Here is a 25,681-nt window from a genome sequence, read left to right as displayed (position 1 = left end):
TTACTGGATAATGTATTGTTGGGAAGTTATTTCTCATATTTACTCAATTATCTGCTTCTCTCTGTATAGATTCTGATAGGTTCTGTAAAGAGTTGTAAGTTCTAGTATTTTCTCAAGAGCAGGAGAAGCAATTCTTCATTAATTCATGTGCATGCATTCATATATTTGTTTATTGTTCAATAAGTATTATTTCAATGCCTACTGGTGCTAGTTAAGTTTCTCAGCACTGTGCTGGGTATTGAGGAATGTGAAAAAGAGTGAGACTTGGTCTTTATGCTTTAGGAACTCCAAATCTATTTATCAGGAGAGATAGATGTGTACAAATCAGAACTTGTACCAAAGGAAGTATGGAGTAAGGCTGCCTGAGCAAAGGGGCTTGGGCATACTTTATGGAAAAGGTGATGCCTGAGGAGAGCTTTGCAGCCCAAAAAGGAACTTCTCCAGGCAAACAAGGTGGACTAACGGGGCAGAGGGAGGGAGGGAAGACATGGCAACAGAAAGAATGGCACATGCAAAGGAACAGAGGCAGAAAACAGCAGATGTGTTTGGGAGCTGCAGGTTCTGCTGACATGTGGAGGGTGAGGGCAGGTGCAAGAGGAAACCAGACAGGTAGAAGGAGGGTCACAAGCCAAGTGTGGACTTCACTTAGTAAGTGATACAGAAACATGGAGAATGTGTACACAATGTTGAGTTTGCATTGTTGAAAGGTCACCCTGGCTGCACGGTGGACGATGTGTCAGTCAGGTGGAAGGTGAAAGGCAGGTTGTTAAGCAGCTTAAGTGAGGAAAGAGAGGTATTTGAACCAGGTTGAAGGTGATGGGTTTTGTGGAGAGAAGCAGATGTTTTTGGATTATGTTAGGATGGAGAACGGAGGGTTCATGGGTATGGATACAGAACAGAGAATCAAGAATGACAGCTAGTTTTAGCATGGTAAGCCAGGTCTACAACAGGGCAACTGATGGAAGAAATACAGAAAGGCAGGCCTTCCAAGGCTTATGCAGAGTCATGGAGAGAGTGGCAGTGGTAATAGTTCAGGCCACTAGTGAATCCAGGAGATAACATGTGGTGCTTTTCAGCAGCCAGACTGGGCATCTTACCAAACATTATGTGTGTGGTCAGGGGTTAGAGAAGTCTGCAGACAGGTGTCAGGGGCACCTGAGGTGTGTGCAGGGGATCTAAAGGGAGGCAAGTAGGAAGGTGAGGTCAGGGTAAATAGAGGCCTTAGATGCGTTGAGGACTTGGCAGGCATTGCAAGGACTTGGGCATGTAGTTTGGATGTAATGGGAAGCTGACCATCACAGAGATCTGAGCCTCTGGTCTACCTTTTACCCATTTTCTCATCTGTAAAATGGTGTTAATACTAGTAACTTGTAGAGTTGTGAGAATTTCAGGAGAGTTTAGCAATTATTTATATTGTATTGTATTATATTATATTTATTATGTTATATTATATTATATTACATATTATATTATATATTTACCACCTGTACTAAAATCTTCAGTGAGCACAGGATTTACTGAGGAGTGACTTGATCTCACTTGTGTAATAAGATCCCTCTGGCTGTGGTTTTGAGAAGAGAGAAGAGGTCAAAGACAGAAATAAGGAACCCCATTGGGAGCCATTGCGCTGGTTCGGGTGAGAGAGGATGGCGTCTTGGGACCAAGGGGGACTGTGGATGCAGCTAAACATGTAGGCTTTGTATAGATACAGCTCATGGGATTGGCTGGCAGAATAGATGAGAAGTCAGAGAGAAAAACAGGAGTCAGGAATTAAGAATTGGGAAGCTTTGCTTTTGTTTTGCCTTTAACATTATACGTTGTTAGAAGGACAACTGACGGATCTTTAAAAAATGAAGTCACTATTTCAGTTACTACCGCCAACAGACACTGCACAGTGGCCCCCATCTCCCTATTCTCCTGCCACTTTTCTCATGGGGCTCAGACCTGATTGGCAGGTGATGGGGCCCAGAGGCCAGTCTGTGAATGAGGGAGACCTGCCGGACTCAGGATTTCTCATCCCTCCTTTTCTGGTTTCCTATGGCTGCTATAACAAATGATTACAGACTCAGCATTTTAAAGCAGTAAGAATTTTGGATATCAAGAGCTAAAACTGAAGTGTGAGCAGGCCTGTATTTCTTCTGGAGGTCCCAGGGGAGGATCCATTTTCTTGCCTTTTCCAGCTTCTGGAGTCTCCCACACCCCTTGGCTTGTGGTTCCTTCTGTCTTCAAAGCACATTCCCCAACCTCTGATTCCATTATCACATTTCCTTTTTCTCATATCTGACATCTTCTAAGCGCACCTGCGGTAACACTGTGCCTACCTAGATCATTCAGTTTGATCTCTCCATCTCAAAATCCTTCATTTAATCACACCCACAAAGTTCTTTGTGCCATATAAGGTAACATATTTACCAGTTCTGGGGATTAGGATGTGGATATCTTCGGAGGGGGGGGGGGGTGTGCATTATTCTGTCTACCACATTTCCAATGGCCATTGCTTTCTTACTCAGTTGGGCTCCTTACCCACCTCTCTTTTTTCTGTGAGCATCAAGTCTCATTAGTATTCCTGCAAATGGGTCCAGCCCATAATTTTGTCTCACATGCCTGATTCTCCCTTAGCCTTAAGCTGAGAACTATGATCTGTGACCTGTACGTTAATTAACCCATGTAACTCTATTGGTTGATGTACATTGTGCACGTAGTTTAGTGCTTGCCATATAAGAAGCAACTACAAATATAGAATTCAGTCTCTTCTTGCAATCTATAAATAAAATTTTGAATCATGATTCTGTCACTTTGCTTGTGAGCTAACTCTTGGTCTGCACCATCTGCAAATTTGATAAACCACATCTCTCAGGTCCTCATTCCCATTGTTGATAAAAATGCTTACCCAGAGGCTCTGGCTTGGCTTTCCAATAGCTCATTGCCTGTGTGTTATATTTTTCAGAGGAAGTCTACACACATCATTGCAGTTAATTCTTCTCTTCCAATAATTTGTGGCTAATCATTTATCATTCAGCATTTGCTAAGTCTGCTATGTGCAAGGAAACCCGTGTCGATTAAATTATAAACTACAAACAGAAGACTTGCTTCCAGGTAGCTTAAGAATCCACTCAGAAGGTATGGACATTACACACATGGCTGCTCCATTTGTTACCAATCTGGGGCAAATGGGTGAATCAGTCATAAATCTAAGTCATGCCCACATTCCTTACCTTCTCTTTACAGTTGACTGAACACAATGCTATACTCAGTCTCAGCAATTCTCAGCCCATTAGTCTAGAACCTTAAATAAGCAGAAGAATTTGCTTACCGTCACTTTTTTTTAGTGAACCCACGTTACCTCCTAAGGATCACCCTTGCTCCTTCCGAGTGGTTTCAAGCTATCCATTAGCAATGTGCTGTAGAAGAGGCATCGGGCATCATGCTTAGCATTTCATGGTGGGTAGCATCCACCCTGTTTACACTTACCCAGTTCCACGTGTTTTACCTTCTCTCCTGTTAACCTGAAATTGCTCGTAAATCACCGTATCTAATTCTGCAGTCTCCATGCTTGCAAGACTTTATGGTACATGGGACACAACTGGCGAGTCCAGATTATTAATTTCAATTAGATTAGGAGCTGTGCCTGTATGCCCAATGGTAGTCAAATAGTAGAGGGACTGATCTCAGATGTGCCATTTATCTAATTCCAATGTTACATAAGTTTATGATTTGTTTATGACACAGACCATGACTTCTCTTGCCACCAGTCTTCCCCCCCCCCCACCCCGAACTTCCCATATATGATAATTTCCATTCTCCTTATTGTTGTTTGAGGTTATTCTCGTGGGGAGAACGTTCAAAAAGCCAATTAGAATGGTTAAATCCTTCCCTCTCTTTCCCCCTGCAAACTTGATTTTCAGTGTATTATAGACAAACTCTTCTTGACTCTTGGAAACACAAGTAGGAGAACATGAAAATATGGCAAATGCTTTAAAAAAGAAATAAGCACTTTCTCTTCTGGTTAGAAAGATAAATGTTGGTCAGTAAAGTTAAATAAATGTTATACCTGTTTTAAGAGAGGTATTGACTATGGGATGCAAGAGCTACCCTAATTAAAATTGGCTGTTGGAGTGGTAATGCAGTATCTTGAGTTGCTAGTGAAATTATTTTCCTTTTTTTTTTTTTACACCTTCTTTATATTGGACTATGTTATACTACCAATAGCAGCAAACCCCAAATACCTGGAAGATGCAGTGTACTGCCCTTCACTGGCATCTTGAAGAAAACAAATATTTAATTCCCTCCTACACGTTGCAGAATTGAGCTTCTTCTAAAATGCACTTCAGGGGTGCCTGGGTGGCTCAGCTGGTTAAATGTCCGACTTCGGCTCAGGTAATGATCTCACGGTTTGTGACTTCAAGCCCTGCATCAGGCTCTGTGCTTACAGCTCAGAGCCTGGAGCCTGCTTCAGATTCTGTGTGTGTGTGTGTCTCTCTCTGTCTCTCTCTCTGTCTCTCTCTCTGTCTCTCTCTCTCTCTCTCTCTCAAAAGTAAATAAACATATGGGGTGCCTGGGTGGCTCAGTCGGCTGAGTGGCTGAGCATCTGACTTTGGCTTAGATAATGATCTCACAGCTGGTGAGTTCAAGCCCCGTGTTGGGCTCTGTGCTGCCAGCTCAGAGTCTGGAACCTGCTTCAGATTCTGTGTCTCCCTCTCTCTCTGCCCCTCCCCCTTCACACTCTGACTCTCTCTCAAAAAGAAACATTAAAATTGTTTTTAAAAAACACTCTAAACAATTTTGCCAGTATCCTGCATGTTTTTCATCTACTTTTTTAAAACTAGGTTTTAAAAACCTAGTTTATTCACCAAATAGGTTCAAGTTTGAATATTGTTTTCTTTTAGGGAAACAATGGTCATCCCTTTACCTATTGCCGTAATTGCAATCAATTAATAATTTCTTTCTGTCATTACTTCTGTTAGACTGTAAGCTACTTGAGGAGAGAGTTGGTAACTCATATCCCCCAAGCCACATTGAGCAACTGCATTATAGTGGGAACTCAATGAATATTTGTTGAATGAACGAAAATAGACACAAAACAGTACATTCATTCTGAACAGTCAGGCTATGGGAAGAGTCACATTTGTGTAGGGAGTGTACAGAGGTCGTGGCATTTAAACAAACTGACAACGGAGGGGGGGGATTTATTACACATTTTCTCTCTAGTTGTGGGCATGATCCTGCTTTAGTCCCGCAAGCCCAGAAACAGAAATGTCTATTTTTGAGTTGCTATATATAGAGAGAAGAAACAGTCCCTCTGAATGTGGAGTTACTCAGTATTTTTGGCTCTTTGGCTATTTTCAAGGTTCTTCATCTGGACTTAAAAACCAAATTAATAGGCTATCGTTTCCTCTCATCTTTTACACAGACACTATTTTGGGAGCAGATACATCACCCCAGCCACATCAGTGAACAGACTGTTTTCACTCTTGTAACACGAATGGTCACCCAAAGCATCTTCTCTTTCATGCTCCAATAATTCACTACTGACCTGCATTGACTTTATTTACTTTTATTAATTTAAGCTAAGTGAATTTTATTTTCTATGAGTGTCTGTGTGAAACTAAGCACAGAAAACCTGTTTGTGCTTAACTCATTTTGTTTGCATCTTCCAAGCCCAAGTTGCTCTCTGGTTTTGGTTTTTGTTTAGTTGTAAGTTGTGCTTGATCAGTGTCCTCAGCACCAAATTTGACAACTAGAAATGCTTCATAACTCACTGATGCCATTTCAGCCCCATTTATTAGGATTGCCAGGAATTGTCCTTCTTTTGGAGCCACAGACCAGCCGTTTCTGTAGATGGTATGTGAGTGAGACTCTTCAGACAGGACAGGGAAGCTTCCAGCCTCCTGATCTGGACTCTTGAGTCAGGAAACTGTGACTGGGCCCAGTTTCTCTGCTGTTAACTCTGGGGGAGTGCCTGGGTTAAGAGAGCTTCTGTTTATACTGATGTCTCATCAAAAACCGTGCCACTTCTGAATTCCCATCAATGTCTTTGATAAACCCAAGTTGGAAGGAAATAAAAAAAGACTCACAATCTACTAACTGCTAGTTATCTAATAGCTAGAATTTAATAAATGCCACACACTGTGCTAAATGCTTCACAGGCATTATCTTAGTTTGATCCTTAGACAAACCTGTTTGAGATATATGTTTGTTCCCCTTTTAAAGATGAGGAGTGTGAGGCTCGTAAAGGGTGACTTTTACCTGTTCAAGCTGCTCAGCTAATAAGTGGTGAAATTTGGGATTCATACCCAGGCAATATGGTTTCCATGCCTTTCTCCACAGGCTACTGCTTCTCAGCTTCAGGAATATGGCCAGAATGCCATGTGAAGTTCTGTAAGTTAGTTCTTTAGACTATCCAGGTTTCATAGTAGCCTGGGATCCTTAGGAGTGAATTGCTTTCACTGTTTTTAATTAACCTTAGGACTTACCCAGTGTATCAAGTTTCTTACAGTCCCTTCTCCTGCTCTAACTTCTTAAAATCCTCTGAGTTGAGGTTGGTGTTATTTGGTCACATACGAGGAGGTCAAAATCAAGAAGTAGATGTTTAGGCATTCAGTAGAGATTTACTGAGCACTATACAAGAGCTTTAGCTTAGGTGTAAGCAACTCAATGACGACAGAGGCATGGATTGTACCATCAAGGACCCCAGGCATCATGTTACACTCCCCACTGTATCTGCAGTTCTTAGCACTGTGCATGGCTCTGGGTTGGTCATTTGTAAATATTTACTAAGTTTCGCAACTGATGATGTGGCCAGTGGATGACTATTGGTGAAGGGCATTTTTTCTTTCTTTCTTTTTTTAATTTTTAATTTTTTTTTTTTTTTTTTTTGCTGATTGTGACTTCAAATTCTGCACTCTTAGAACATTCTGAGCTTTTGTAGGTTTGAGAGGTATCCTGGAAACTGACCCCAGATGAAAATTAATCCTGCCCATTTTTATAGGAAAGCTGTGTTATAAAAACCCATGTGTTCAAGGGCAGCTAGGTCCTACCTGAGCCCGCCAATGCCTCTTGCAGTCTGAAGGCTGTGTTCTCATTGAGGTCAGCCACGTACTAGGAAGGAGGATGAGACTACAGGATGGTCAGGGCAGATAGCACATCCTTCAGTCTCCGATGAAAGATGCAAATGAAAACCGCCGTCATGAAGGTATAATCAAACACCATCCACCCACGTTAATGTAGATTGTCAGGACAGCCAACCTCTCCTTCCCTGGGAGTCTGACAGGCGTGATTAACATGCTGTGAGTTCGGCAGAAATCACTGTGGCTCTTACCTTGGGCTGTGCCTCTGCTTAGGCCCTGAAGAAATGTCCAGGCAAGTGATGGGATTGTGGAAGAATGAGAACCATCCACTGCCTGCCTCCAGCCCCTGCCCTTTGCATATTTGGCTGGCCAGGTTATCCAACTTGTAATTTGGTGAGGGGGAGGTGTTGACTGGAGCTCAAGGCAGTATACCCTCCCTGATTCTTTCACAAATTGTTTCCCCAAACCACTATTCTCCTGAGTGTGTCTCAGAACTACTTTCAGTTGCTAAGCAACCCACAAGCAGCTCCAGCCCACAATATTTCATAGACGTGTAGTCATGTTCTTTGGGGGTGCTTCCCCAGTCTCCCTTTCCCCCAGAGCTACCACTTCCCAAGCTCCTGCCTTCTGTTTTGCATACATGTCTGAATGGACCAAGGTGAACATCATCTGATCCAAGTGCAGCTCACATGTCGCCCAGACCACCAGGTCAATCTGATTCCCTCTCAAAAATTTCAATGGAGAGATAAGAACAATACTCAGAAAGTGTTGAACTAAAACATTGTATAAACTTGGGACTCAGGTGGCCATGTTCAAATACATGCATGTTGATGAGCATGCAGAAGCAGTTAGTCCACAGCATGAAGTAGGATATTGGAGAGGAGAGGAGGGAGAGGAGAATCCTGGGATGTGAGGGAATATGGAGAGTACATGTCTCATGTCTGCAGGAAAGTTGGGCTGACCTGTATTTGAGGTTTGTCTGGAAGAATACGGGAGAGGTAAGGGGCTGGAGGGCATGTGCCAGGGAGTAGTTTATGCCTTGGCCTTTGGCATTCAGGCTGAGAAATTTGGAAAGAGAAGATACGTAAAATTAGTGGTAGGATCAAGGGTCTGGAGACATCAACAAGATTGGACAAGTGTGGTAATGAGCAGAATGAATGACCTAGAAAGATAGAAAGTAACACTCAGAACCTGAGATCCTTAGGTTTCAGAGGTGGTAAGAAGGTCACGGGTAGGTCCATTCAGTATGTGACTGAGGCAGAGTAGAGGATATTAATTAGAATTAATGATGGGAAAGACATGGGAGGCCAGAATGTTGGATGGTGACCAGTCGTGGTGGCTCAGAGGCACTAAGCCAACTGCTGTCACTGAGGGGGGATGACTGGGGTTGAGTGGGTGGCAGCCATGTCAGTGAGGGGGGATGACTGGGGTTGAGTGGATGGTAGCCATAAGGTGGGATAGGTTTAATAAAGTCTGATGACATGTCTTTCGAGTGAGCCAGGATTCTGAAGGAAGAAGGGGAAGAGAGAGCGTAAGTGGGAAATAAATAGGACTCAGAAGTCCTGAGGGAGCTGGTTGTCTCCTGTGTATGCCGCTTCCTTACAGTCCTGTGCTGGACTCTCTCTCTCCAATTCTGTGCTTGTCAGCTTCATTTTCTTTCATTTCTGACTGCCTGTCTTACATAGCAAGAATGCAGCCCCAGTTTTACATTTCATAGCTTTGACCCCTGGAGAAAGATGGACTCAAAGCTCTGTCTCGCTCCAAGACTAGGGAAGGGAGTCTTGATACATACTCTTGATTCAGCCACTGGTGGGCAGGTGTGGATCATATATTACCAGTAGGGTGACTCTCTGTCAATAGGGTTAATTCCTAGAAAGATCCTATCTGCTGACAATTTCACATGTTTGCAGAACAACTTTCAAAAATTGGCCAAGCAATTCACAGGCTTGGTCTACAAGTTCTTTGGTTCCTTAAGGCTAATTATCTACCAAACTGCTCTCACAAACTGCCAAGTGATAGAAACAGTTAATGCTGTCCTACCGTGAAACATCTGGGTGGGAGAGCAGGGGATAAGGGTTGACTTTAGTGGTAGCCTCTCAGAAGTTTTCCTGTGTGGCACTTTAGTGCTTTAAGAGGTAGCATTTAAAGGAGAGTGATTGAATATTCGTATTTATAGTTAGAAATGAATACTCTTCTGTTTTCCCCCTAGAAACCCTCTTAGTGAATCCTTTTTTTTTTTTTTTGATATGCAGAAGTTATTGAAAAATGAGTCTCCTTTTGTCTTTGAAGTTCCCAACAATTCAAGCTTTGTTTCCATGAGGTGTTTTCACATACCCACCCTGCTTCATTAGGTAGACATGGCTGGGAGGGCATTTTTTAACAGAGGGGTTCTCAAACATTGGAATCCAATAAAAAGACACATTCCTGAGTCCCACCCTCAGAGCTTCTGATTCTGAAATGGGTTCCAAACATCAGTATTTGGAACAAGAGCCTGGCAATTCTGCAGGACAGGAAAATAGTGCTTTAACATTTCATTAGAAAGGAACCTGTCAACCAGTTTTCAGTCCCTGGATTTCCCCAGAATTTTGTCACGTGGTCTTCACATAGATATGGGCAAGCCGTTGTTGGTTCTTCTATCCACAGCAAGGAAAGTTGTATTCATGTTATGCCAAACCCTGTCCAACTCAGAAGAAGTGTGAAGGCCTCCTTTTCTTCCTTTCCTCCTGCAAAATCCCCCCATCCTACCTTCTCATCTCCCCACTTCTTTCTACTACAACAATGAGAGAAAAACTGAAATAAACAAAAATGTTCCTTCTTTTATGAAAAGGTTCCTTCTGCTGCTAATCTTTCCATCCTCCCCACCCCCATCCTAGTCAAGTATGCCTTGTTTAGGAGGTTTTGCATTGTTTTGCTTTTTCCTTGTGAAGCATTTATCCCCAGAAACTCTCTAGTGCACAAGGACCTTTCTGAAAATCTCTCAAGGATGTAAGCGGGAGCCTTAACAATGCTTGAAAATGCCCAGTGTGCTCAGTAACTTCTCTCCCACAGGTAAAGGACGTCCTCACAAGCTTGTAGATGAGAGCCTCTAAGATGCACTTGTTACCAAGGACACAATTTTAATCAGTGATTTGTAAAGCTGAAGTGATAGGGGAAAATGTTCCTTCATTTATTAATTCATTCTCTAATTTGTGTCATCTGTCATCCATCCATCCAACAATCCATCTACCTATCCAGTCATCCATCCATCCATCCATCCATCCATCCATCCATCCATCTATCCATCCATCCATCCAGTTAATGCTATTGAATGCCCATGTATCTGGCTAGAACCAAAAGTGATTATTTGAACAGTGTTGACACTTAAGAAACTCCTGGTGTAGTGGTAGAAACATATACGTAAACAGATTGTGTATAATGTATTGGTCCTTGGTAGCAGAGATACTCACAAGGTATCATGTGAAGTGAAGAAGGTATTCTGCTCTCTCAGTCTCTCATCTTAGTGTGGACCACAATTAAACTCAAATGTGCGTTTCTTTACTTGGTTTTTCACTTTCCCCAGGCACATTGTAAACTCCACAAAGCAAGGATGACATCTTCTTTATTCAACATGCTTCCCCCAGTACTAGACACAATGCATGGTGTGTTGCAGGCACTCAAGGGCTCGGAAAGCAATGTCCCAGGCAGAAGGCACAATAAGAGGAAAATGTCAAAGAGGAAAAAAGATAGGTCTGTGGTGCAGAGCAAATGAAGGATGTGAGGAGTGCCAGGGAAGGGACAAAAACTACCTTAATTTTATTAAAGGGTAAAATGCAGGGTTAGAGCCAGCAGAATACTAAAAAATGACAGTTCCCATATGATCTGATGAGCCGGGGCTTTGCCATTTGTGGGAATGGGGACTCGCATGAAGTTTTTTTAAAATTTATTTAAAAAAAATGTTAATGTTTATTTCTGAGACAGAGACAGAGCTTGCTCGAGGGAGGGGCAGAGAGAGAGAGAGAGAGAGAGAGAGAGAGAGAGAGACAGAGAGTCCTAAGCAGGCTCCAGGCTCTGAGGTGTCAGCACAGAGCCCGATGCGGGGCTCAAACTCACAGACCGTGAGATCATGACCTGAGCTGAAGTCGGCCGCTCAACTGACTGAGCCACCCAGGCGCCCCTCACATGAAGCAGAAGAAAGGATAACTGGATTATCATTTTCCACCTGTTTCTCTGGAGGCTGAGGGGAAAATGGATCTGAGGGAGATTGAAGCCAGGGGAGAAGTCAGGAAGCCAAGGTACACACTTCAGGCTGATAAGATTCCAGTAGACATATGTGGGAGACATTCATGGCCAAGGCTGCTGAGAGTGAGGGGCAAGAAGAGTGGTTTGGAATGACCTGCAGAGTTCCACCTTCAGGTGATGGGGTGGCTGGAGGTGCATCAACAGAGAAAGTGAGAACAAGAAATATGAGCCATCAGAAATGATGAATTTGGTGTGGGATTTTCTGGGTAATCATTCAGGGGCTTATGGGATATCACCCAGAGCTATCTGGTTAACCATTGTGTTTATTGTGTTTATACATCAGGGAAAAACTCTCTCTGGGCTGGGGCTGTAGCATTGACATCAACAGGCTGGATGTGATTTAACCCATTATCATAGTCAGTACCACATGAGAGTATGTGTAGACTGAGATGGACAAAGCATTCTGGTGGGGGCCAGGAAAGCCCAGAGCATTGGAAATATCCTGCCAGCCTATCAAATCAGCTTCTGAGCTCTTTGAAGGTAAGGCTCATTTGATTCATCATCCTTATTAGCGAATACAGCATCTTACCCATAGTAATGCTTAAAAAATATTTGTGGTTTCTGGACTATTTGTCAAAAGTTTAAAGATTCCCAGATGAATAATTTCAAAGAGTCGGGGAATTTGGCTTAAACTGTATTGTTTTTATAAGATGATACATTTTAAAAACTAAAAAAAAAAAAAATTTTCTTATGGGAGAGGCACACTAGTAACCTAGGAGCATTTTGGAATACTTTCTTTACTTGGCAGCTATGTATTAATGCCTTCTCTGTTCCAGTGGTGAGTGAGGCACACTGTGGGGGTAGAGCTGGGAGGGAATGATGGCCAATTACTTAAGGTTAGGGAGACTTAGTTGGCCTGATATGTAAAAGAGGGATAAGAATGTCTGCTTTTTAGCATCACTTATTCTTGCTAGTTATGTTTACTGTACAAAGCTACTTATACTTACTATATATAATATCCTAACTATACTTAAAGTCTGGAATGTGGTAAGGGCTGAAGGAAAAGTAAACAGACAGGCATCATGATGGAATCATGATTACTTTACCTGTGCTACTTTGAAACAGCACATGCTGGAAGAGAGTTTAATGAGAGCTAAAAGTGTCCCGATTTCCCAAACCATTGCCAAACTGGGAGGCACACAGCCCCTGCCTAGAATACTAATAAGTAAGGGTTTGTTTTTTTCCTGTGATTTTCTTTTTCCAGGAGTGAAAAATGTATTTTCACTCTTTGTCATTTTAATTAAATCAAGTCTAGGAAAACATAAAACGCGAATCACATTCCTTTTCAACAGGAAAACTTTGAAAACTGTGCACCAGATTGCAAACTGTTAAAATTCATTCATTAAAAGTTCATGGTCTATTGGACTTTTTTTCCTTCAAGCATTACATTATGTACATTTCCTATCTGTGTTTATGTGACAGATTGTCTAACAGATTTCTTGTACAGTAGAGTTATATAGTCTGCCAGAAAGGCCTGGTTTGGAACCTGTGGCAATCAGTGAAATGGATTTGGAAATGTCATCTTGCTATCTAGTGGATAATTTAGTAATAATGGCCTAACAGATCCCTCAAGACCAACAATTATATACCTGTTTGAAGTTAATTGGACTATGCAGAAATGGGAGTTATATGAATTATATGTTATAAAAATTTGGTAGGCGTTGAATGGACTGACAGCACATTCTGGAACCTAGTATTGACTTTCAATCATTTTAATGTGCAGGCAGCAGTCGCCAGAATCCTTGGCTGTGGTTGTCTATCAGGGAAAAAGCGCCCATTTTTTGGACCATGTGCTAATTCTGTGTGTAGCCCCACGAATGTGCATGTGTATTGTACATCTCTACATGCATGGACAAATCACATAATTTATGTACACCTAAAGTTTGCTAATACCGAGCGTGAAAATTAGAATTCATAATCCAGATTTCTAAACCAGCCTTTATGCTATACCAAATGACTCTTAAGAGTTATGGGAAGGCTTTTATTTTTAGCAGTCAGTAAATTAAACCTTTTATTCATCATTCTGAAAGATGACGGTGAAGAGAACATCCGTTCTTTTTAATTTCAGGAAGGAGAAAAGGCAGCCATCCGATCACAGAGGGAACCCAAGTGATAGGGCTCATTCAGGAGGATGGCTTTACACATTTTTGTCACCCTCCTGTGAGTTAATTGGTCATCTCTCTTACCATAACAAGATATTACCGACAATACTAGGTGTCCCCCACCCCAACTCCTGCCCCAGTCCCTCTCCCAATTTAAGCACCGTCATTGGAGGAGTATTGTATTCTGGTTGCAAAGTTATTTCCCTAACTCAATACACTTTCTCTGAATAATTTTTTTATAAGGTACATCTGATCAGGGTTTCTCAACCGTGGCACTTTTGACATCTTAGGCCTGATGATGTTGTTTGGGTGGATACATTCCTGTGCATTGGAAAATGTTGCACAGCTCCTGGATTTTCTAACCAGTAGCCCTCCCTTTACTTGTGAAAACCAGATGTCACCTGGCGGACAAAAATCACCCCCGTTGAGAGGCTTTGCTGTGTACTCACAGTGCTGTTATTTGGGCTATCATTAAAAAAAAAATTAAGCATATATGCTCACATCGGATGCATTCTGCAGTGTGTGTGTGTGCATGTGTGTGTGTGTGTGCATGTGTGCGTGTGTGTGCCTTCAGCCTTTTCATCGTATTACCTGTTTCCCAAATGCAAAGTACATTTGTAGCCTCTATTTTTGTACTGGCTCTATGTAACATATTTAATTTTGAGTGCAGAGAAAGCAGCCATTTACAGTCATTTTAAATTTGATAAAGATTTAATGAGAGCGGAAAAAAAGACATACATTTCCATAAACTAATTTCAGCAGATGTGTGGATGGTTTTATATGAAACCACAATGAAAGAGAAGGTAGGGAGGCATTGTTAGGATAGAAAGATGTAAAGTCCTATATTTCTGTCATTGCAAGTATACTGTACGTTGTGCAGGCCTGGAATCAGAAGGGTAAAGCATCCTTACAACCCTGCATGAATGTCATAAGAGAGGAAAAAAAAGCTTTTGCAGAGGTAAAATGCAGCGTATAAAATACAATAGCTTCACTAGATGGTTGTACATTAAAGTCTCAGAATTAAATTATTCTGTCATCAAGCCATTCATAAAGAAACCATGTTCATTTCTCATGTCTGCCCCTATTGCCTTCTGTGGAGCGTTTGACACTTCAAAGGCCTGAAATGTAACAATTATTTTTTCAGGACTTGCAGTGGTTTTGTTTTGGGGTAGAACATTCCAGGTTGTGAGCTTCTTTGGAGGGCGGGCATATGGTTAGGTGTTGTTAAAGGCTCTAGGTAACATTTGTTTTCTGTTGACGGTGGCTAAGAGCAGAGTGGTTTTATTTTCTTGTAAACAGCTTCCTCCTTTCCGTTAGCTGAATCAGAGGATTTATTCCCCCTTTGACTGCACACAGAGCCTTATGATGTGTGCTGGTCCATGGATGAGTAGCATGAAGAGGAAAAGTCCTCCCATCTTTCGGTGTCCAGCATTAACAGTGGGTTAAATTTCTAATACAGAATTCTAGTGTCGTTTAAGAGTGATTCTACATGATTGAAATTCAAGCATACAGGAAAGGAAGAGTACATGGGAACCCATACTTAATTAGCCACATAATGTGGTTCCTATCAGGTTCTTGCTAATGATGAAGGTGGCTTGGCCTCACTGCCCCCTGAATCAGAAAGAAGGTGAGTATGAGAAGCAGTATTTCAGGAGGATTTTGAGAAAGCTATGTTTTCTATCCATTCCTCCAGCTATTGGAAAAGTGAGCGCTAAGGGTGCTAGGTCAGCAGAGATTTGGTGCGTGCATTGGATTGCATTAGTTCCTTCCTAGAACTCCTTTTATTAGATTGTAGTTTGGGGTAATACAAGGACCCCATGTCCAAGGATGTGGCAAGAAATAGAAATGTCCTCTGTGCCACTGTGAGGATGTGTCCTGGGTACTTATATTTCAAGTAACAGAAAGCACAGGGGCTAAAAATGCAAATGCCACCATGTTATCACACTGCCCTGGGTCCAAACCCCAACTCTGCTTCTTAACTACAGCATTTCTCTTGACTCTGGTAAGCACATTTTCTCATCCATGATACGAGGGATATGTTAGTGAGTGCCTGCATCGTGTATTGTGAGGCTCTCCTTACACACAACGATGCAATCAGGTGTAGCCTGAGTTCTCAGGTGATAGTGGCTGTCATATTTGTTACACAGCAAAATTTCCTTCTGCTTCTTGTTTGAATAATTATGATAAAATTGAATCATTGGTTCATCTTCGTAATATAGGTATTGTGTAAATTAATGATAAGATTCCCCTCTGTGTTGATTAGTAGGAAAATCCAGACAAAACTTTTTTGGCTCTCACATAGTGAACAGAGAGGGTCTTGTGTGTTCATATTAATGGAATTCCTGGCATCAGTATGTTTCCTGCCCCCACTTTCACTTCTTCCATTTTATCCCCTATTAACAAGATAAATACACCTATTTTATTTTGTTGTATTGTGTTTGTCAGGATGAGCCGATTTAATCCTTCCTGGACCCAAGGTGGCAGGGGAATGAGTAATAAATAGATCAGAAATAAATGTAACCCCTGAAATATTGATCTGGTCTTATTCTTTATATCCCTTAAACAACAGGGGCCACAAACTCAAATATCTAGGCAGAGAGTGTCAATGAGAAACATAGGCTTAGTTTAAGTCAGCAAGACTTGGTGGGAGCTGTTATAAGCAGACAGAGTATTTTCCGTCCTCCTCCCAGGATCCCCCACCCTGGAGAATCTCAACCACCCCATTCCTGCCCTTCTTTCCTCAAGCCCACCTCTTCAGATTCAACATGGTGCTCCTTCAACTAACACAGATACTTGCTAGTTTTGCTCAAACTGTGCATATTGTTATCTTTTTCTTTTCTTTCTTTTGTTTTGAAGCAAATGACTATGTATGGCGTGGCCTAAGAATAGATCTTACACAAAGCTTTCTGTGGATGTGAAATAATAATAATTAATGATTGTGGGGATTATCAACATTAGAAATAAAGGTAGCTGACAAATGGAGCATTAGGTGTGTTCTGATTAACTCTGTGGCATGCTTCTGATTTTTTTTTTTTTTTACAGTTAGGTACTATTATCAGTGAGACTGTGGAGACACAAGGAGACAGTCTCACTCACCCTGGCCAAAGACCATTCGTTTATGTGTCTACCTCTTGGCATCTTGGTGTGCTGCCAAGCAGGGCACTGTACCTTCTGGCTGGTGTGACCACCTTCACCTGGAAGGATTTCCTGACCCTATAAACTAGATACTTCTTGGTCACCTTCCAAGATTCAGCTCACTGGTATCACCTGCCTTGGAAACCTTCCCTGTTCAGCCCACTGGGTTAGACACCTCCCCTCTGTCTCTCAGCCCACACAGCACCGAAGACAGGGCATGTGCAGATGGTGACAGAGCTGTGTCCCACAGGCCTCTGCCTGCCATCATTCCGTGCCTCCAGTGCCATCTTCTGTAGGCAACGGTGCTTGGAGAGCAGAGAAGACCCTCTGGGAAGCATCCCCCAGGGATCAAATGATGCCAGAAGCAAATCTTGGCTATAGGGGGTTAACAGTTTGGCCTCCGCAGGACGATTGTTTGAATGTGAATCCTACTGTTCTGTCTTGCTAGCTATGTGATCTTGGGCTAGTTATGAGCCTCTTTGTGTTTAGTTGCCACATCTGTGAAATGAGAAAAATAATTACATCCATCCCACAAGGTTACTGAGTGGATATGAGATGATGATTGTAGAGCTCTTAGCGCAGGGCTTGGCACATAGAAGGTGCTCATTAAATGTTAGTTACTACTCTCCATGATTATTATAGCTTAGGTAGTAATGTTCAATATTGCTTAATGGGGAAACACCTCAGTTGATTAAATTGTTATTCATTTAAATCTTATTTCCTCCTCTTTCATTCCACAGACATCTCTGGGGCACAAAATGGACAAAGCCCCTACCTGTCCAGAGAGTATAATCTCCACCCATGCTGACAAATATGGCTGCCATGAGCCTCAGGTGGCTATTTACATTTACACGTAAATGAATTTAAATGAATTTAAATTAAAAATTCAGTGCCACATTTCAAGTGCTTACTAGTCTCATGTGGCTAGAGGTGCTCCTATTGGACTATATAGATAGATAGGACATTTCCATCAATCACTGCAGAAAGTTCTTTAGGGCAGTGCTGGTCTAGTGGAAAAGAGAGATAATAAAAACGTAAACAAGTGTCTGAATTATCTAAGAATGCTGAGAATATGCTTCTTGAAGCCATAATTTCACCCAAATGTTGCGTTATTCTGCCCTGGAGCTGTTAATACTGTCAATTTGGGAAAGTGTGTGTGTATGTGTGTGTGTGTGTGTGTCTCAATAGTGAATAGGTCTTGCTTCTCTCTGTTCTTCTCTTGCTCTCCCTCTTTCCCTTTGTTGTTCCCCACTTGTCCCTTTGTCCCTTTTTTTCTGCTCTCTCACACTCTCCCTCCTTGTATACCATGTACTTTTCTAGGGGAATGAAGTTCTTATTCTTACAGATTCTTAAGTCTGTCAGAGACCCAGGGTCTTAAATCTAACTGTGGCATAATGCCAGGATAGGAGCAGTGAAAAGATGAAACATGGGAGGGAGGTATCATTCCTGCTTAGCGGTGATAGGAAAGGCTGCACAGACAAGGTTTACGCCCAGCCTTGACCTTCAGCAAGACTCTCAGCCTCCTGGTGAGTGACAGGCGAAATGTAAACAGGACCTATCTCTTAGAGGGCAGGAGTTCTATGAATGCAATTATTAATCACTGTGAAGCTGTTGTAAACTATTACCATAAAACAATGACACGCTCCTTTTATTCTCCTAGATCAATATTACTGAAAGGCCTTCCTGTCCCAGGCTTATCGGATAGACGGGCAACTCATATTGCCATAAATATATGATGACTTTTTCATCACGTGTTAACGGTCTTCAGCATTTCAGAAAGCACAAATATGTAGGTGGATGGTACCTGTGTTTGCTAATAGCTGTATTTGTTTTAATTTTATGATTGCCTTTATTCCATCTTTAGTTCTAAAAAGGCTTATGATAAAGGCACCGATTCAGTAAACTATGAGATTATTAAAACAAAATAAATCATGTGAGCCTAACAATGGAAGTGGGGGAGAATAATGGTAAGAAAGAAGATGATGGAGGGTAAAAAGTTATACGAAGAAATCATAAGATTTCATTTACTTAAATTTATTAAGAATCTTAAGGCTTTGGGATTTTGATCGACGCCAAGGAGTAGGGAGGAAGATATAAATATGATTAAGACCAGGTTCTTACAAGTAGAGGAAATGGCTTAGAGGTAAAGGCTTGGAGGTAAAGGGAATTATGTATTCTTGGAACAGAAAGTGGATCATTGTGTGTGTATGTGTGTGTGTGTGCACACCTATTTGAGTTTATTGATGATGATGGGGGAAAGCCACAGTCAATGAACCTAGAGATAAGTAAGGACCAGATAACTTAGGGCTCTGTTAAGGCAAGTTAAGGAGTTTAGCTTTTACTCTAAGGACAATTGGGAACCATTGAAGTGGATCAAATTTTCCATTTAGAAAGATAACTCTCCCTGCAGTGTGGAGAATGGATTGCAGTGGAAGGAGACAGGAGAGGAACATCAGTTAGGGGCTGTTGCAGGTGAGAAATGAAGGAAGCTTTGGGTGAGAATAATGGCCATGGGAGTGAAGAGAACAGGGTGGATCTATGAGATATGAGGCGGGACAGTCAACGTACCTTGTGGATTAATTGTGGCTCTCACCTTTCATTTTGGAAGGTTCTACATGGGTGCAGGTAACATTTAATGAGACAGCAGAAGTAGGAGTAGGAGCAAATATTGTGCCTAAGGGAGAAGAAGGCAAATTAAGCTGTAGGTATGATATTTAAGATGTTAGGAAGGCACTTGGGTAAAGTCAGATGTTTGGTAGGCAGTTGACTGTATGAACCTGACACTCAAATGAGGGGGATTAGTGCCATATTTGGAAGATTTGGAGTATATATGGTTTTTAAGTCACTAGAATAGAAGGAGTTATCAAGGTAGAGTTTGGAGTGAGAAGTGAAGAGGACCCAAGATCTCTTTGGATCCCAACATTGACATCAAGAGGTTTCCCAGAGGAGAAAGAAGTCCAAGCACTCATTAAAAAGTAGGAGTATCAAGGAGAAAATGACACAGCCTGTCTTACGATACTGTAGGGTACCTTGGTGCCGTAAACCATGGCACTGAGTGATTAACTCAAGGGGAACTCATACTGAAAAAAAGATGAGAACCCAGGACTCATCTCTGGGGTCTTGCATTATTTTCAGGTGACCTTGAATTTCTGAAAGTACCCATGCCATTGTTTTGGTTTGAAATGGAGAGAAACGTGTCTTCAGTGATACACTGTGAATTACTGACTGCTTTTCCAGACATCTCAACTGTAACTTTAATCATCTGAGTGCTCGTTCTTATCACAGTTCCAGCAGTGCCCCAGGACTCATTAAATTGCTGGGGGTATTTGAAGGCATCCCAATTAAGGACCCATTTTATGTGCATAGTCGAAATCCTGGAAATTATTGTCTCATTTGAGACACAGGAGTAGGTGCTGATATCTGCTAGGATGAATGATAATGTGGACCCCAGTGATTTGCTGTCCTTCATCGTTTGATCTGCTTTAATGACCAGAGTGTAAGTCGCCAATTGTTGTGTGCAGATAGGTGTTACAAATGGAGTTGTAAATTCAGTTCCTTAAAAAAAAAAAGAGTGGGCATGATATTCTCCCCTGCAGTGCAATTTATAGATGACCCTGGGGCCAAGTGAGATGAAGCCCAGAATGCCCTCTGAGGGATGGAGTGCATGGCCGTGCACATGAGCACACACAGACACAGGTTTAGGTTCTCAAAATTGATATAATTTCTTAGGGGCATGTTTGTAAATGAAGATATAGAACTATTGACATCCATTGCTGGGGAAGTTTGAGCAAGGGAACTCAAAGTTTTATGCAATTGGATTTTTGTTAGAAATTATGTATTTCATGTTTCTTAGTACAGAAAAACTATGTATTATTCTGAGTTCTGGAAAGTCATTTAGAACGTGGAGCTTTTAAGCTGGTTGACATTACTCAGTAACACAGAGGGAAACATTCATGCTAGTTAAGGATTTGGAATCTGCAGAACTATGTCCACAGCTTGACTTTCTTATTTATTATTGGCCTGACCCTGGAAAATATATACTTAATGCCTCTGAGACTCACTTTCTCCATCTTTAAAGCTTCGTTCATTAATTAATTAATTAATTAATTCATTCATTCATTCGTTCAGAGAGGGAAAGATAAAGTGTGCAGGGGAAGGGCAGAGAGAGAGGGGGAGAGAGAGAATCCCAACCAGGCTCCGTGTTGTCAGCGGATAGCCCAACGTGAAGCTCGAACTCACATACAGTGAGATCATGACCTGAGCTAAAATCAAGAGTTGGACATTTAACTGACTGAGCCACCCAGGCTCTTTAAAATGAGGATGGTCGGGGCACCTGGGTGGCGCAGTCGGTTAAGCGTCCCCCTTCAGCTCAGGTCATGATCTCACGGTCCGTGGGTTCGAGCCCCGCATCGGGCTCTGTGCTGACAGCTCAGAGCCTGGAGCCCATTTCAGATTCTGTGTCTCCCTCTCTCTCTGCCCCTCCCCTGTTCATACTCTCTCTCTGTCTCAAAAATAAATAAACGTTAAAAAAAATTTTTTTAAATAAATAAATAAAAATAAAATGAGGATGGTCATCCTACCAGATTCAGTGACTTATTAGAAGAATTAAGGGGGGGAAATGTATGAAAATCACATGACATGAGGGATGTAGTAGGTGTAGGACTTTTAACCCATGATTTTGGGTCGGGGTAGAGGAGGCACAATTCAGCCCATAACATAGGTTACCACAGTTTGTATGACCTTGTTCCCATCAGAGATCTTTGAGTCTGTTTTGAGGTTTGGTGTTTTTGTTTTGTTTTGTTTTTGCAAAATGAACAACATTTGGAAATGGAAATTGAAAAAATGAGATACCACTAACACCACTAGAATGGCCAAAATCCAGGACACTGACCACCCCGAATGCTACCACGGATGTGGAGCAACAGGAAACTTTGCTGGTAGGAATACAAAATGGCACAGCTACTTCAGAAGATAGTTTGGTGGTTTCTTACAACACTCCATACGATCCATCAATTGTTCCCCTTAGTATTTTCTGAAAAAAGTTAAACTTAGGTGTACACAGAAACCTGCACGTGGATGTTGACAGCAGCTTTATTCATAATTGCCAAAACTTGGAAAGAGCCAAGATGTGCTTCAGTAGGTGAATGGATTAATAAACTGTGGTACATCCACACAGTGGAGTATTATTCAGCATGAAATGAAATGTGCTATCAAGTCAAAAAAAGACACACAAGAAACTTAAGAGCCTATTTGTAAGTGAAGGAAGCCAATCTGAAAAGACTGTATACTTTATGGTTGTGATTATATGACCTTCAGGAAAAGGCAAAACTGTGGAGACATTAGAAACATCAGTGGTTGCCAGGGATTAGAGGAGAGGGAGGGAGGAAGGGATGAATAGGTAGAGTACAGAGGATTTTTAGGGAAGTGAAATTAGTCTATGTGATACTATCATGATGGATATGTGTCATTATGTATTTGTTCAACTCCATAGAATGTACTACACCAAGACGGAGCACTCATGTAAATTAGGGACTTTGGATGATAATGATTTGTCAGTATAGGTTCCTTGATTATTGCAAATGTTCCACTCTGGTGGGGATGTGGATAATGGGGGAAGGCTATACATATGTTAGCATATGGAGTATGTGTGAAATCTCTGTACCTCCTTTCAATTTTGCTATGAACCTAAAAGTGTGCTATAAAATAGTCTAAAAATAAAATAAAAACATCTCAATAAATAATCTACCCATAAGACTCATCTAGCTAGGGGAGAAATATTTTATTATAATTTGGAATTTTGGGTTTTTTTTTCTTTTTCTCAAAGTATGGAATGACTGCTTCCACTGCGAATTTAATAACTTGATTCTGTTTTGACAACAGTATTTAACAGAAGATTATTTTTTCCAGTGGCAATCTGCAGATTAATCAGGTAATATTAGCTGAATCAAAGAGCTGGGAAGACTGTCCCATTCAAGCTCTCTTTGTGCTTCTGTAGGGGCAATACCATACCCCAGTGCAAGGGTGTATGCAATTATTTCAGCTTTGTGGTAATTATATGGATATTTTAGTTGTTTGGTGCATTTAATTATGCTTTGTTAAGCAGCCCGTATTAACTTTCACTGGGGCAAGCTCCGACTGGATTAATGCCAAGAGACTTGCACATTTAATGTTCCACACAAGGCATTTTCCTAGAGGCAGAGAACAAATGAAAATTGGGCAGAAGGGTTATAAGACCAACTACCTTTCCTCTCTGTTTTAATGTTTAAAAACATTTTTAATTGAAAGTTTCAGAGACAGTTTTATCCTTTTAAAAATCCTTTTTAAAAAATGAATACTTGGCTTTTGGAACCATTAATGCAACACAGAACTGTCTAAAGTAAAATGAATAGATAGCCCCCTCTCTACCTCTCTAATGCCACCCTGGAAGGATGGAATTTCCACTTACACATTGGTGTGTGTGTGTTTGTACTCTCTTCTGTGCTGATACAAAATACATGCTGATTATATGTCTTTTTTTTAGTTTTTTTAAACTTGTATTTATTTTTGAGAGACAGAGAGAGATAGAGCACAACTAGGGGAGGGGCAGAGAGTGAGGGAGACACAGAATCCAAAGCAGGTTTCAGGCTCTGAGCTGTCAGCACAGAGCCTAATGCGGGGCTCAAACTCCCAAACTGCGAGATCATAACCCTAGACGAAGTCGGCCACTGAACCAACTGAGCCACCCAGTCGCCCCTAATAATGTGTCTGTTATTTATTTATTTATTTATTTATTTATTTATTTATTTATTTATTTTTTAATTTTTTTTTAACATTTATTTATTTTTGAGACAGAGAGAGACAGAGCATGAACGGGGGAGGGTCAGAGAGAGGGAGACACAGAATCTGAAACAGGTTCCAGGCTCTGAGCTGTCAGCACAGAGCCCGATGCAGGGCTCGAACTCACAGAACGTGAGATCATGACCTGAGCCGAAGTCGGCTGCCCAACCAACTGAGCCACCCGGGCGCCCCAATAATGTGTCTTTTAAAGATGGGCTCACTCTCTACATTTTATTGAGTGACGTGCCTCTTTTCACATGGCATGGCCATTATCCTTACATGTCAATGTTTGATTCCAAGGCCCTGGCTGGCTCAGTCAGAGGAGCTTGGGACTCTTGATCTTGGGGTCGTGAGTTCGAGCCCCACTTTGGGTGTAGTGATTACTTAAATAAGTAAATAAAGTTTAAAGAAGCCTTTTGAGGGGCGCCTGGGTGGCTCACTTGTTTGAGTGCCCAGATGGTGATTGCAGCTCAGGTCATGATCCTGAGGTCATGGGTCAAGCCCTGTGTCAGGCTCCCCACTGAGTGTGGAGCATGGAGCCTGCTTGGGATTCTCTCTCTATCCCCTGCTCTTCCCAGCTCATGTTCTCTCTCTCTCTTTCTCAAAATAAAATAAATCTTAAAAACAACAACTTTTGATTCTGATCCTTCGTAATAGCTGTATAGTGTTCCATAATATGGGCACAGCTATCTGTATTTGTTCAGCTATCCATATTGATAGCTCTTAGATCATTTCTACTTGGGATTTGTTTGTTTTGTCTCCTCATAAAATAACCATTTGCAACAATAAACATTTTGTAAGTTCCGATACTTTTTCTTTCTATTGGATATATTCCCAGAACTGAAATAATTAGTGAAAGTTATGCAAATTTTTAGTTTTAACAAATATTACTAGATTTTTACCCAAAAACATTGGAACGGTTTTCAATCTTCCCAACACTATAAACTAACTGGCCAACATCATATATTAGCAATCTTTTAAAAATTACTCAGTATAAGTGTAGCCTATACTATGTTGTTTTAATTTGCATTTTCCCAACTACCTGTGATGCATAATGTCTTTTCTATTGTATGAGTCACTGCTTTATAATCCATTTTCAGTTGGTTTATCTTTCTCTTGTTAATTTTTAGAAATTCTTTGTAGGCTATAGCTGTTTACCTTAGTTACACTTGCTATAAATACATGCTATCATTTGCCTTTTGACTCTATCTATAGTGTCTTTTTCCATGTAAAAATTTAATTTTTCAGTGATCACTTCTATTATGGAATTAAGGAGCTATCCTTCCCCTATCCAACTTTTATAAAAATAGCCTCATATTTTCTTATAATAATTTGTACTTTTACGCTTTTTCTTTAGATTTTTCAAGTTACTTGAAATCACCTTTTTTTTTAAAAGTAATCTCTACCCCCCAATGTGAGGCTTGAATTCACGACCTTGAGGTCAAGAGTTGCATGCTTTCCTGACTGAGCCAGCCAGGTGCTCTTGAATTTACTTTTTCAAAATGCAGTTTGAAATTTAGCATGCTTTGTTTCTCTTAAAAAGGTTATTCAGCTGACCCAACACCATTTATTCAGTATTTCACCATTTCCACTAACTTGTTTGTATACCCCCCCCCAACACACACATACACATTATCATTTCTGCCCTCTTTATGTTCCCTTCAACCACTTATTTCCTATTGTGTCTTGGAGTTTTGCTCATGAATGCCCTTCAGCCTTGACATGAAGCTGTCAAATGACCTAGGAAAGACCAGAATTCCTGACATTAAAGTGCTGGGCTGGTAACACTTAGGGTCAGAAACTTTTTGAATCGATGTACTCATGAGGTTTCTTTTGGGTATAAGTGTCAGAAACCCCACCCAAGTTGGTTTCAGCAAAAATGAAGAATACTAACCTTCACAACTGAAAACTCCAGGAATGGCTCTAAGTTTGCTAGGTCCAGAAGCTGAAACTATGTTACTAGGACTGAGTCTCATCTCCCAATCTCCAGACTCTGTTACCACCATGTTTAGATTGACTCTGCCATTGTAAAATGGGAAGATGGTTCCTCACTGCCATAGGTTTTATCTTATTCTCTGAACAGCCTCAATATAAAACCCTGAATCACATGCACATCACTAAAACAATCCCCACTGTCAGAGGAATGTGAGTTCCCCAGTAGCTAGTCTGTCTCACATGCCCTGCTTGAGCTCTGGGGTAGGGTCAACTCTACAGGAACCGTCCAAACTGGCGGCTTATCCTCCCTGGGAGAAGGAGAGCCTCTAAGAAAACATCAAATGTTGT

The 25,681-nt window shown here is 41.3% G+C and overlaps 1 protein-coding gene and 1 long non-coding RNA gene across 27 annotated transcripts in view; both read left to right on the top strand.

Annotated features, from left to right (window-relative positions):
* RBFOX1 (RNA binding fox-1 homolog 1) overlaps window positions 1–25,681 on the top strand; it is a 2,070,746-nt gene that overhangs the window by 950,847 nt on the left and 1,094,218 nt on the right. The window lies entirely within an intron of this gene.
* On the top strand, window positions 6,896–17,498 carry LOC131501319 (uncharacterized). Its single transcript, XR_009256749.1, has 2 exons — window positions 6,896–7,192; window positions 17,323–17,498. It is a non-coding gene; the product is annotated as an uncharacterized LOC131501319 (long non-coding RNA).

The sequence above is a fragment of the Neofelis nebulosa genome, chromosome 18 (assembly GCF_028018385.1).
Source record: "Neofelis nebulosa isolate mNeoNeb1 chromosome 18, mNeoNeb1.pri, whole genome shotgun sequence".
NCBI classification, from domain to species: Eukaryota; Metazoa; Chordata; class Mammalia; order Carnivora; family Felidae; genus Neofelis; species Neofelis nebulosa.
Note: the sequence above shows the minus strand (reverse complement) of the source record. Positions and strands in the feature narration are given on the sequence as shown.